At 42.6% G+C, this 14,260-nt stretch overlaps 1 pseudogene; it reads right to left on the bottom strand.

Moving 5' to 3' along the window:
- The window catches only part of LOC141220414 (uncharacterized), a 73,406-nt pseudogene that overhangs the window by 46,588 nt on the left and 12,558 nt on the right, over nt 1-14,260 (bottom strand).

The raw sequence follows: 14,260 nt of genomic DNA, 5'->3' as shown, positions 1-14,260 counted from the left end.
TTTTGTGTTTACTTGTGTTATCTTTGTCTAATATTTAAATCTGATGATCTGAAACATTTAGGTATGACAAATATGCAAAAGAATAAGAAATCAGGACGGGGCAAACACTTTGTTTTACACCACTGTATCTCAGAATGTTAGATGCTTCTGACCGCAAAGAGCATGACTGAAAAGTAGACCTGTTATGATCTTTTGATAAACCTATATTTCTATACCTAAGGATTCAAATCTCTATTAATGAACACACTGAATATATACATAATGGATAAACAATATACTTATTACAAAAATTAGTATAAGAATTATACAAACCTCCCATACTTGTGCCGTTCCATCTGTGTCAGCACTTGTGTTCCCGGGGCTCAGGTCAGGTTGTTACGCCATGTGAGCCCTGAGCCCAATCAGCGCTGGCGTCACATTTAACGAGGCCAAACATCAGGAATGACAAAGCATTGTCCAAGTAGTGGACAACCCCTTTAAGAATCGAGAGCAGAAGAAAATCCAGCTTCAATGATCCTCTAAAAACATTGCTTTATTGAGTAAATATAAAAAATCTGAGATAACAGCATGGATGTTACGACCTCTAGAGGGGGAAATATTTTCTAGCAGACACGTTTCAGACAGTAAGGTCTTTAGTCATTGAAGCTGGATTTTTTTCTGCTCTCGATTCGTATTCCTGCTGGTTTCCTGAGCTTTGGATTCCTCAATGGGTGAGCTGACTTATTTTGTTTTTTTTTCTTAGTAACCCCTTTAAGAAGATACAATTTTCGGTTAAAACATTTCCAAAATTCTGAACATGAAAAAGGATTTTCACCTGTGTGGCTTCTCTGATGTTTATTAAGAATTGATTTCCGTGTAAAACATTTCCCACATTAAGAACATGAAAAAGGCTTCTCCCCTGTGTGAATTCTTTGGTGACTCAAAAGAGATGATTTCGTCACAAAACATTTCCCACATTCTGAACAGGAAAAAGGTTTCTCCCCTGTGTGAGTTCTCTGATGTCTATCAAGATGCGCTTTCCGGTTAAAACATTTCCCACATTCTGAACAGGAAAAAGGCTTCTCCCCTGTGTGAGTTCTCTGATGTGTATAAAGCGCCGATTCCTGTTTAAAACATTTTCCACATTCTGAACAGGAAAAAGGCTTCTCCCCTGTGTGGGTTCTCTGGTGATTAACCAAAACCGGTTTATGTTTAAAACTTTTCCCACATTCTGGACATGAAAATGGCTTCTCCCCTGTGTGAGTTCTCTGGTGATTAACCAAAACCGGTTTATGTTTAAAACTTTTCCCACATTCTGGACATGAAAATGGCTTCTCCCCTGTGTGAGCTCTCTGGTGTCTAACCAAAACTGATTTTAGGTTAAAACATTTTCCACATTCTGAACAAGAAAAAGGTTTCTCCCCTGTGTGGGTTCTCTGATGATTAACAAGCTCTGATTTGTAGTTAAAACCATTCCCACATTCTGAACAAGAAAAAGGCCTCTCCCCTGTGTGGGTTCTCTGATGTATAACAAGCTCTGATTTGTAGTTAAAACCAGTACCACATTCTGAACAGAAAAAAGGCTTCTCCCCTGTGTGGGTTCTCTGGTGCATAACTAAAGCTGATTTTTGGTTAAAACATTTCCCACATTCTGAACAGGAAAAAGGCTTCTCCCCTGTGTGAGTTCTCTGGTGAGTAATCAAAACTGATTTATGGTTAAAACATTTCCCACATTCCGAACATGAAAAAGGCCTCTCCCCTGTGTGGGTTCTCTGATGTATAACAAGCTCTGATTTGTAGCTAAAACCATTCCCACATTCTGAACAAGAAAAAGGCTTCTCCCCTGTGTGGGTTCTCTGGTGCATAACTAAAGCTGATTTTGGATTAAAACATTTCCCACATTCTGAACAGGAAAAAGGCTTCTCCCCTGTGTGAGTTCTCTGGTGATTAATCAAAACTGATTTATAGTTAAAAGATTTCCCACATTCTGAACATGAAAAAGGCTTCTCTCCTGTGTGGGTTCTCTGGTGCATAACTAAAGCTGATTTTTGGTTAAAACATTTCCCACATTCTGAACATGAAAAAGGCTTCTCCCATGTGTGGGTTCTCTGATGTATAACAAGCTCTGATTTGTAGTTAAAACCATTCCCACATTCTGAACAGGAAAAAGGTTTCTCCCCTGTGTGATTTCTCTGCCTCACAAGATCTGATCTGGGATTTTTTTCTTGTTTAAGAAGAGTATTTCTATATTCTGAAGGTGAAAATGTCTTCTTTGCTTTAGGAGCAGTTCGTTTTTTAATGCTTATTTTGTAACTTTGATTTTCCTTAGTAGTCGCTAATGTATCAGAAGACAGGACCTGTTTCAAAGGATTAGATGATTGATCTTTGCTGTGATGGGATGATGTTATATCTGGAGTAATGGCATTTATTTCAATTGTATCTTGTGGGATCTCAACCTCATGTGATTTAAAAGATGTCAGTTGTCCTTCTGATCTCCTGGTACAGTCATCTGCCAAGAATAAAATTAAGTATTGTTTTTGAATAAAATATTGTTACATTTTTTCACATTTTTACTTAGTGTCTGTAAAAATGGCAAGTTACGTAAAAAAAAAGAATTATTCACCAAGTCAATGACAGTTCACAGTCTAAAAGGCTGTGCCCAAACCACATTTAGAACCCACTTAATTTATCTGGGCACTGTGTGTTGGGTAATAAAATGGCATGTTTGCAATTTTCACTCTCCAACATCCACTGCGTGCTAATTTCCGGAAAGTGCCTGTGGAATCAAAATATTCCCTACTCCTATAGATTAATTACCTGAAGGTTATAATTTCCAAGATGGAGTCACTTTATGGGTATTTCTACTGCTCTGGTTTTCTTTCATTTTGTCATATCAAGGTTTCTTAAAATGGTGTGTCCCATTTTTTCTGGGATCTGCTCCTGCAACGTCTAATTCTGTCAGCAGGAGCCTTATTCATTCTGCAGGCATCACTGGTGATGGAGGAGACGTTGGAACCAGAAGCTCTGGGCGGTGCAGGCTCTGTCCAGCCATTAAGATTAGGGTTGCTGGGACAAGTAGTATCATCCAGTTTGGCAGTATGGGTGTGCGTGCTGTCCAGCTGGAGTAATCTGCTCCCTCCTTCAGAGAACTGGAAAGCACCGCACCCTACTAAAGCTGGAAGCATATTGCCGGAAGCTGCCAGATACAGCCTTGTTCTCCTCTGGTTCAGACCTCTGTGCTCAGCTCCCGGCTTGTGTATTTGTTTCCTGTTGTGACCTCGGCCTGTTTACTGACTACTCGTTTCTTCTGATTTTGTATTTTCTCTGCCCTCCTGGTTCTGACCCGGCTAACGGACTATTCTTCTTCCCATCTCACACCACAGAACAGCAGGTAACACCGTGGCCCAAGCCTACGGGCCTCTGTGTAAGTCCAGATCCATGTAGAGGGGTTAAAGAGAATCTGTCACCCCCTGGGAGATTTGAGACCTATAATATGGACATACAAGGTTATAGAAAAGTAGATCTATACATGCCTGTATGGCCCATACTAGAGGTCTGCTTGCAGTGAAATGGAGTTTTATAAAATCCCCTCTCACATGCTTGGCGTCCCCCGGACGCCAAGAAGTCCCCGCCTATCTGCTTATTTAGCATGTTCCCCACCTCCCCTGCACGTCACAGGGACCTGTGACATGCACTGATCTAACTAATTTCCCACGCATGTGCAATGCGATGCTCACATCGGGAGTGCTTTGTTTCCTCCCGGCCTGTTTGTCTCTGCAATGCTCCGCAGTGTTCTGGTGTGCAGGCTCCCCGGTGCAGCCTCCCCGGTGCACCAGAACACTGCGGAACAGTGCAGAGACAAACGGGCCTGGAGGAAACAAAGCGCTCCTGATGTGAGCGTCGCAACGCGCATGTGCAGGAACTGAGTGACAAGAGAGCACGTCACAGGGCCCTGTGACGTGCAGGGGAGGGGGGGGGGGGACATGCTAAATAAGCATATAGGCGGGAATTTATAGACTAACTAAAGAGATAGGTGGGGATTTCTTTGTGTCCGGGGGACGCCAAGCATGTGAAGACAGACTTTATAACACTCCATTTCACTGCAAGCAGACCTCTACTATGGGCCACACAGGCATGTATAGATTTACTTTTCTATAACCTGTATGCCCATATTAGGGGTCTCAAATCTCACAGGGGATGACAGATTCCCTTTAAAGAAGTTAAAAGGGTGATGGGCAAAACTGTGACTATAGACCATAACACATCTACTGGAGAAATCAAGCTGAACAGGCTTCTTTAGTAAAAAAATGAGTAAATGGTGGTGAAACCTCTCTGTAGTAATTAGAGTATCGGGCTCGGTGGCTCTTGGCAATCTAAATTATCGCTAAGTGCCAATATTTTCAGATCAGATGAGTTTCAAGAAGAAATATTAGACATTTTAAATGAACTTTTTATAATTGTGCAGAGCTGAGGTGTCTTATATTTAGACCTCGGGCATTAGGAAGACGTAATGGAGACCATTTTTTTTAAAGACTATCAGGGACTTGCAGATTCACATAAGTGAGGCCGGCCGATCCCACCACAATCAAACTATTATACAGAATAAACCTATAAATAAAGACATAAAAAATATGTTACATCCTCAACAAGAACATATGTATGAGGGGAGAACTCCAACATTAACTTACACTTATTTATGGTGGACCATTGGAGCTACAATAACCTGATCAGAAGAGTAGAGAAAGTATTAGCGCCCCCATTTCAGGAGAGATTGTGCAGTAATCTGAATTCCTTAGGATTGAAAACATAATGGAATTTATGACGTGAAGTGAATCAATGAACATACCAGGGCTCGAGTCATGCCGACACATTCATGCAGGTGTAAATATTACAATATATTACAGCTATCAGCCTCGCACAGCTTAGAGATACAGGTGCTTCTCAATAAATTAGAATATCATCAAAAAGTTAATTTATTTCAGTTCTTCAATATAAAAAGTGAAACTCATATATTATATAGAGTCATTACAAACAGAGATCTATTTCAAGTGTTTATTTTGGTTAATGTTGATGATTATGGCTTACAGCCAATGAAAACACAAAAGTCATTATCTTAGTAAATTAGAATAATTAACAAAAAACACCTGCAAAGGCTTCCTATGCGTTTAAAAAGGTCCCTTAGTCTGTTTCAGTAGGCTCTACAATCATGAGGAAAACTGCTGACTTGACAGGTGTCTAGAAGGCAGTCATTGACACACTCCACAAGGAGGGTAAGCCACAAAAGGTCATTGCTAAAGAAGCTGGCTGTTGAGTGGAAGGAAAAAGTGTGGTAGAAAAAGGTGCACAACCAACTGGGATAACTGCGGCCTTGAAAAGATTGTTAAGAAAAGGCCATTCAAAAATTTGGGGGGAGATTCATAAGAAGTGGACTGCTGCTGGAGTCATTGCTTCAAGAGCCACCACACACAGAAGTATCCAGGATATGTGTTACAAGTGTCGCATTCCTTGTGTCAAGCCACTCATGACCAACATACAACGCCAGAAGCGTCTTACCTGGGCCAAGGAGAAAAAGACCTGGACTGTTACTCAGTGGTCCAAGGTCTTGTTTTCAGATGAAAGTAAATTTTGCATTTCATTTGGAAATCAAGGTCCCAGAGTCTGGAGGAAAAGTGGAGAGGCACAAAATCCAAGCTGCTTGAGGTCTAGTGTGAAGTTTCCACAATTCATGATGGTTTGGGAGCCATGTCTTCTGGTGGTGTAGGTCCACTATGTTTTATCAAGACCAAAGTCAGCACAGCCGTCTACCATGAAATTTTAGAGCACTTCATGCTTCCCTCTGCCAACAAGCTTTTTGGAGATGGATATTTTATTCTCCAGCAGGACTTGGCCCCTGTCCACACTGCCAAAAGTACCAATACCTGGTTTAAAAACAACGGTATCACTGTGCTTGATTGGCCAGAAACTCGCCTGACCTTAACCCAATAGAGAATCTATGCGGTACTGTCAAAAGGAAGACGAGAGACACCAGACCCAACAATGCAGACGAGCTGAAGGCTGTTATCAAAGCAACCTGGGCTTCCATAACACCTCAGCAGTGCCACAGGCTGATCGCCTCCATGCCGCGCAGCATTGATGCAGTAATTGATGCAGAAGGAGCCCCGACCAAGTATTGAGTGCATTTACTGAACATACATTTCGGTAGGCCAATATTTGGGATTTTAAAAACATTTTTCAAGCTGGTGTTATAAAGTATTCTAATTTACTGAGATAATTACTTTTGTGTTTTTATTGTCTGTAAGCCATAATCATCAACATTAACAGAAATAAACACTTGAAATAAATCACTGTGTGTAATGACTCTATATAATATAGGAGTTTCACTTTTTTGAAGAACTGAAATAAATTAACTTTTTGATGATATTCTAATTTATTGAGAAGCACCTGTATATCATGGCACAGGTGTAATGCTTTTTGCATAGTTAATCGCGATCCTGTATGAAGTTAGTCGGTTTTAAAAGAAATTGAAAAGTCAGGATAAAGGGAAACTCTGGTGTTATTGTACAGAAATTCACACTCAGCCTCACTGCACATTTAATGCTGTCGATCATAAAAGTGACGTTCGGCCAGAAAGTTTGGACCTGGTCTTGTAGGGACCATATGAGGACATTCAGCAGCACAGAAGGGAGAGAAGGTAGATTCATCCAATAAGATATCAGAGATCTAGGAAGCCAACAGCATCATTACCCTCCACTTTCTCTTACAGGCCCATCATAATATTTTTCTTCAAGTAATTTTCTGGCTTTGTGGTTTACAGATCTGGGCAGGTAACGTCTCCTAATCACAGGGAGTAGGTGGATCCTCCAGGTTGTAAGTTCTATGGAAAAGGGTTTCAATGCCCAAAATCATTTGAACAGTTTTGGGTGGAAGAGAATGTTGTGGTCTGGAGGCAAAATGGTGATCACACTATTATGATACAGCTGAACTAAACAACCGATAAAGCAGCCACAGCCGGTGACTGAGAAGAATCTGTGACTTCTCTGCTTTTAGTGGTTACTACTCACCTGGGTAGTCATATGTAGGAATCTCCTCTTTACACCGCTCATCACCCCTCACATATGCCTCTATAGTATTAATATGGGTCAGATCTTCACCCTGAAACAAATATTGTAAAAGTCACAAACAGATGAGAAGTCACATCTATGATCAGATCTAATCCTGCCATCTCCACCGTTCTCATTACACAAATAGAAAACACATAATACTGGTGGATAAAACAAGACTGAACACAAGACCTTCACAGCCGTCTACACATCATAGGGGAAATCTCATGACACCTTCTCTCCATCTACCTGATGATCCTGAGGAACACTGGGGTCTTCTTGTTTGCAGTCCTGTGGAAGAAGAGGATGGGGACATCTGTCTGGTGTTGTCCTCTTACTGGATAGATCTGGAGGAAACACATACAGGGACTGAATTCATTCTTTACATACAGATAATTATAGGTCGTGTGTATTTAGTCCTGTCTATTACCTGGTGATGTGAGGGGCTGGGGAACCTCCATCATGACGTCTTTGTACAAATCTTTGTGTCCTTCTAAATACTCCCACTCTTCCATGGAGAAATAGACAGTGACATCCTGACACCTTATAGGAACCTGACACATACAATGATACAGTCATCCCCCCGATCCTTTCATTGTGTTACTGTATAATATCCCAGTATTCCCAGCAGTGTCACCTCTCCAGTCAGCAGCTCAATCATCTTGTAGGTGAGTTCTAGGATCTTCTGGTCATTGATGACCTCATGTATCAAGGCTTGAGATGGAGGCACTGTGAATGGGCTCAGGGGTCTTCCCCATCCCTCAGACATATGGACCTGACGGTGCTCACTAGAGGTTTTCTTCACTACTGTGTAATCCTGGTTATGGAGAGACACATTAATAAATCTTACTACAGACATTTCCAGAGTCCTCACCTCTCCAGTTCTGTCCATCTGTTATTCCCATAGATAAGAATGATGTAATGTGACATCATCAGAATCTCTCACCTCTCCAGTAAGCCGGAAGAGGATCTCTAGGGTGAGGTGTAATATCCTCTCCATCATCTTGTCCCTGTCCAAATCCACCTTTGATGATTCCATAAGGAAAATTCTCTTTAATAGATCTTCACTGAGAGGATCTGATATTGTAGGGACCTGAATGAGAAGATGATGAGCCGATGTAACATCATAAAAATCCTGTGTAATAATACAATTACTGGAGATAATAAAGGAAAACATATGAGGAGATATATTATTTTACCGTATTTAGTTTTTTCTTTACATCTAGTAATAAAACCTATATATTTTAGGCCACAGACAACAAGCAGTTTCTTCCTTGGAGTCTGTAGCTGAACTAGTTTCTCAAAGACTCATCTTCCATAAAGCTAATTCTCAGCTCATTTATCGACACTGGAATCGGCATTAGCAATACTGCAGGAGATATTCATTACACGTGACATGAGGAATAACTACTTCATGATGAGGACGACATCTTCATCTTCTACTACGGCTCCAGAAACATATTTGGCTAGAGTGCTTCACTGACTACATCTCCACCGGCCGTCTATATGAATGTTTCCCGTCTTCCCCGGACTGTAATCTTCTATCACTTTAGATCTCATGTCTGATTCACACACAGAAGTTTGAGGCTTTGACACATGGTAAGGTTTTTAATATTATACAGAGTAGGACTATCCCGAATGGGTTCACCTTGCCATGGTGGGATAGCTTTCATGCTATTTTTGATCAAAAACAGACAGCCGGGGGGAGGGAGCCGCCTGAAAAATGCTTGAGTTTCCCATAGACTTACATTGGGCTCGTTGCTCGGGTTGAGCACCCGAGTATTCCAATGTGCTCAACCCGAGTATCGAGCACCCGAGCATTTTAGTGCTCGCCCATCACTAGTTCTGAGTTTAAATCCCTGGTGCAGAAAAAATAAACTTTTATTTTTTAAATGATGTTGGCTAGCACACAAACTTCACTGATGCTTGGCTTTGATATCTGACTTTTCTCACACATCAGAATAAGAATCACAATTACTAAGTATTATCATGGTTAATCTCATAAGCCAAGAAAAACCTGTAGGGACACTGAACTTTTTATTATTATTATTATTATTACTACTATTATCCTTTCAAACCAAAACTATGTTACACAGATGCCTTACCATTAAACTGTAGGTTCATTATCTGATTATTTAGGTAGTGATATATAATTATAATAATTACATAGCAAAAGTAAATTGGGAGTTTGCAGCCTGTTCTTGGGTGGATGGAAAGAAAAATTGACAATAAAGAAATGTTATCGTTAGACCCCTTTAAGAAATTATGCAAATGAACACTCACTTGGAAATAGATATGTAGTAAATTAGTGCCTCCCAATTTACTTTGGCTATGTAATTTACCATGCAAATAGACAGCTTGTCTGAAACTCTTAACACGTCACGATGACAATCAAAATGTCAGATATTTAAAAGTAAAACACCCCTGTAGTTTGTGTGCTAAATAGGGATAGTTAAAAAAAAACTAATAATAATAAAAATAATATTTCTATTGGGATTTGAACTGTGACACTTTAGTTTCAGAGGCTGATGCCTTACCATTGAGCTATCCAGGCAAGTGATAGTAACTGGCAGCTTTTCAACCATGAAACTACTCAGGGTGACTAAAAGTCATTGTGATTCTGATGTTTGAAGAAAGTCACACATCAGACTCACACATCAAAATCACACATCATTTGAATCTGTCTTGCTTGCAGTCTGTGCATAAGTCCCAATGAGTTTCAATCAGATTTCCACTGAAAATCAGATAACCAAATGGAACTCCAAGGTCTCTTCAACTGAGTTAATAGCTCAGTGGTTAGTGCACTGGTGTCTGGATACAGAATTTTAGGTTCCAGTCCCATCAGCGAACAGTGACTTTTTTTTTATTTTTTATTATTATTATTACAGTTGTAAAAGTCACTTATCAAAGTCACTAGTCAGAAACACTAGTCAGACAGGGTATTTAGCCTCAAACTGACATCATTATGATGTTTGATTTTGATATCTGATCATGTCCTAAAATGGACACTGTACTCCTGTGACCGTGTTAACCCCTCTAGTTGCTGGATGCTTTTAAAGGAACAGCACTACTTCTGCATGTCACACTGCAACAGCACTACTTCTGCATGTCACATCGGGCATTGCAGAAAATGACCTTGGTGGATGACGTTCAGGCATTCCTAGTTTGAAAGGGTCGCTGAGATGGAGAAACTTACGCCAGAGCAGAGGGCTGATGCATTGGCGCGTTACTTGACGTGAGAGCCCCAGAAGGTGTACTATGATTTAGCTTTGCAGGACGCCAAAGGGTATGGCAAGCTAAAAACTGAGATTCTCGCCCACTGGGGTAATCACCGGGACAAACAACCTAGCTTCCAAATGTTTGACCTCTTGCACCTGGTCCAGAAGTTGCTAGTACCGGATTCCCCTACACCTGCGCAGATGGTAGAGCGGGTGGTGATGGACCGGTTTGTGCACTCCCTGCCAAGGCCCATACAGACTTGGGTTGCCCAGGGTGATCCCTGGAATACGGATGACCGGGTTGGACTGGTCGAGAGATACCAGGGGGTTGAAGGTTCCTTGGGAAGGCAGCCCACTCCATACTGGGGTTCCCAACAGGGGGGCGGAGACTCAAAAGGGGGTGGGCCATCCAAGGTCCAAAGGGGCGGGGGAGGTGGTGCCTAAGGTCCCTACAGGTGATGTTGTTTACTGGAGGTGCCACGGCCCAGGCCATATAGGTGCCCATTGTCCGCTGAGCCGATGGACTGCAGCATAGGACGCCATTGTTCATATTATGCTTATCCGACCTGCAGTGTGAAATGTCAACCCAGCGAGGGGCCACAAGCATGTCCTGTGAAGGTGAACGGACAGGAGGTAACGGCACTGCTAGAATCCGGGAGTCTGGTGACCCTTATGATGGCCACCCTTCCTCTTCAAATGATCCCGGGAAAAAAAGTTGGCGTTCGGTGCATTCATGGTGATGCTAAGGACTACCCCATGGCCAGAGTAGACATTGAAATGGCTCACGGTACTGAGTCCCACAAGGTCGGCGTCGTTCAGGACTTGTTGCACCCTATTACTATAGGCTGGGACTTTTGTTTGTTTTGGGATGTGTGGGGGAAGAGTTCCGGGTTCACTGGCTCAGATAAGAAACCAGTTAACCCTGAGGAGGTATCACCACACCCAGAGTCAGACAGGTTTCTCTTTTGTGTCCTTGTTGGGGATAAGGAGGTAGTGCCCCCCGGGTCTGCCATTCCAGAGTTAGGGGTGACCAGCGAGAATTTTGGGCTTGCCCAACACAGGGACCTAACTCTGAAGGAAGCCTTTAATAATGTCACTGCTATAAATGGGGTTACACAGGAGCCGGGGGCTGACACAAGGTTTCCCCATTTTATGATGAGTGGGGAGTCGTTGTACCGGGTCAAGAAAGTGAGGGAGGAGCGAGTGGAGCAGTTAATAGTGCCGGGCCCCTATAGACAGAAGGTGTTGGACATGGCCCATTGACATGTCTTGGGGGGGATATCTGGGAGTGGAAAAAACACAGGAACAGATTGTGCAGAGGTTCTATTGGCCGGGATGTAAGTATTGCAAGTCTTGCCCTACACGCCAGTTAACCGCCCCCACCTCTCACTTTCAAAGTCCCCTTGTGCCTTTGCCCATTATTGTAGAGCATTCAAGAGAATTGTTATGGAAATTGGTTGGTCCCCTGATTGAATCTGCTCGTGGGCAACATCAATATACACTGCTCAAAAAAATAAACGGAACACTCAAATAACACATCCTAGATCTGAATGAATGAAATATTCTCATTGAATACTTTGTTCTGTACAAAGTTGAATGTGCTGACAACAAAATCACACAAAAATCATCAATGAAATCAAATTTATTAACCAATGGAGGCCTGGATTTGGACTCATCCCCAAAATTAAAGTGGAAAAACACACTACAGGCTGATCCAACTTTGATGTAATGTCCTTAAAACAAGTCAAAATGAGGCTCAGTATTGTGTGTGGCCTCCACGTGCCTTGTCGAAAGGTTTAACAAGACTCTGAAGAGTATGCTGAGGAATGCCATAGAAAGGGCCGCAGAGACTGGGATTGTCTCCTACCGTATCTCTTGTTCTCCATCCGAGAGGTTCCACAGGTCTCTACAGGGTTATCGCCATTCGAACTCCTGTATGGCTGACATCCGCTGGGTCTCCTGGATGTTGCAAAGGAAACCTAGGAAGCGGAGGTCTCGCCCCACAGGAGCGTCATCGCGCACGTCGCTCTGATGCAGGAAAGGATTGCGAAGGTGATGCCCATTATGAAAGAACATCTCCTCCAGGCACAAGAAGCTCATGCCAGAGTCTACAACCGGTCAGCCAGAGTGATCCAATTCAATCCGGGAGACCGAGTGCTCGTGCTAATTCCTACGGTGGAAAGTAAGTTCTTGGCCAACTGGCAAGGGCCGTATGAGGTGGTGGAAAAAGTGGGTGAAGTGAACTACAAGGATCATCAACAGGGACGACGTAAGCCGTACCAGATATATCGCGTCAACCTCATCAAGCCGTGGCAAGACAGAGAGGCTGTGGAAGCTCCATGCTTGCTGGGCAAGCCAGAAGGTGACGTTGGAGGAGTCGCAATAGCGGAAACGCAACCGAAGGCCCAGAAACAGCAGTGTCGAGAGTTGTTGCAGAAGAACCGGGATCTGTCTACAATAATGTACTGCACCTACGCTACTTCTCATGAGCTAGAAGTCCAATAATGTCCATTCCCTAGTGTGCATGTTCGGAAGTGACGTATTTTACACTGAAACGCTAGATAAACATGGAATCAATGGCACTATATAAATTAATAATAATAATAATAATAATAATAAAAAACTGATTGCCGCCGCTTCACTCGTACCTGTGACTGCGCATGCCCGTAGTTATCATTCCACACTGGAGCGCATCTAGGATCATTGTCACATGCCCAGATGTCTGCGTTCCATGCCGGAGCGCATATGGTATTGGATTGCATTCCATCAAATGAAAAATCCTCTCTCTGAGATCAGCGTCATGAGAGACTAAAAACAACTATTGCACATCCTCCCATCATGCAATAGGCATGTAGATCTACTTTATCACTACAAAAAATAGGGGATGATGGCGCACAGTATATTCCTAAATGGTCAAATTTGACCACTATTGCATAATTAGAGATACATAAGGAACACCACACTTGTTAGTTACTAAACAGTATAAGTTATATATAACTGATAAGAAATAATTCTGATATAGAAGCTCAGATCTCTTGATGAAGTAAAACAATATGTGAACCTCATTCACAGGGAACTGAGCAGCAATGGGTAGAGTATAAAATCCAAAAATGTAATCCAGAATGGGGCTGTATTCACACAAAACAGGCATAGGAAATTTGCTCATTGAGTTCCTTTGGAGCTTGTGAATCCAGTCTGGAAATCCATTCACTTTCCATTTTGAGGATACATCTATTGTGATCACCTCCTCTCACATTGGGTTTAACCACCTCAATGATATAAGAGGAGATGTCTCCAGTTTCACCTCAATGTGCACTGTTCATGTGTCTCACTAATGAGGTGTCCCGGCCATGGCGTATTTTGCCCAAATGCCCCCCCACAATCCTCTTGGTCGTGCATACATAATCTAGGGGGCAGTTGCATGTGGCCACATATACAAGTCCTGAGGTTTTACAGTTGGAATAATCCCTCTGGAAAAAGGCTTCACCTGTAGATGAACTTGAGAAAGATTTATATGGTCTCATCCAATTACATGTACAACTTTCTCCACAACTAAAGAAACCACAGATTCTTCTATCTAGCCAAGACCACTTGGGTGCAGGTTTTTATAGAAACTATGCACTAAACGGTCCCTAATTGACCAACCCTTTATTAAAGTTATTGTGGGAGTAGATCCCACAGCACCCTCAGGTCCAGGTCGACCACAAGTACATACTAGTGTTTTCCAAGGATATTAACCCCTTAACAACATCTGACGTACTAATACGCGTCTGTGCCCTGGGACTTAAGAGCCAGACCCGTATTAGTACGTCATGGCGATCGCGCGCGCACACAGGCTGTGCGGGCGCGATCGCCGCCGGGTGTCAGCTGATTGTCACAGCTGACACCCGGTACTATGTGCAGGGAGCGGTCCTGCACCGCTCCCAGCACATTAACCCCCGCTATGCTGCGATCAAAGTCGAT

Source organism: Phyllobates terribilis, unplaced genomic scaffold, assembly GCF_046119375.1.
Source record: "Phyllobates terribilis strain yellow unplaced genomic scaffold, ASM4611937v1 Scaffold_292__1_contigs__length_2399606, whole genome shotgun sequence".
Lineage (NCBI taxonomy): Eukaryota > Metazoa > Chordata > Amphibia > Anura > Dendrobatidae > Phyllobates > Phyllobates terribilis.
This window is presented reverse-complemented; position numbering and strand designations above follow the sequence as displayed.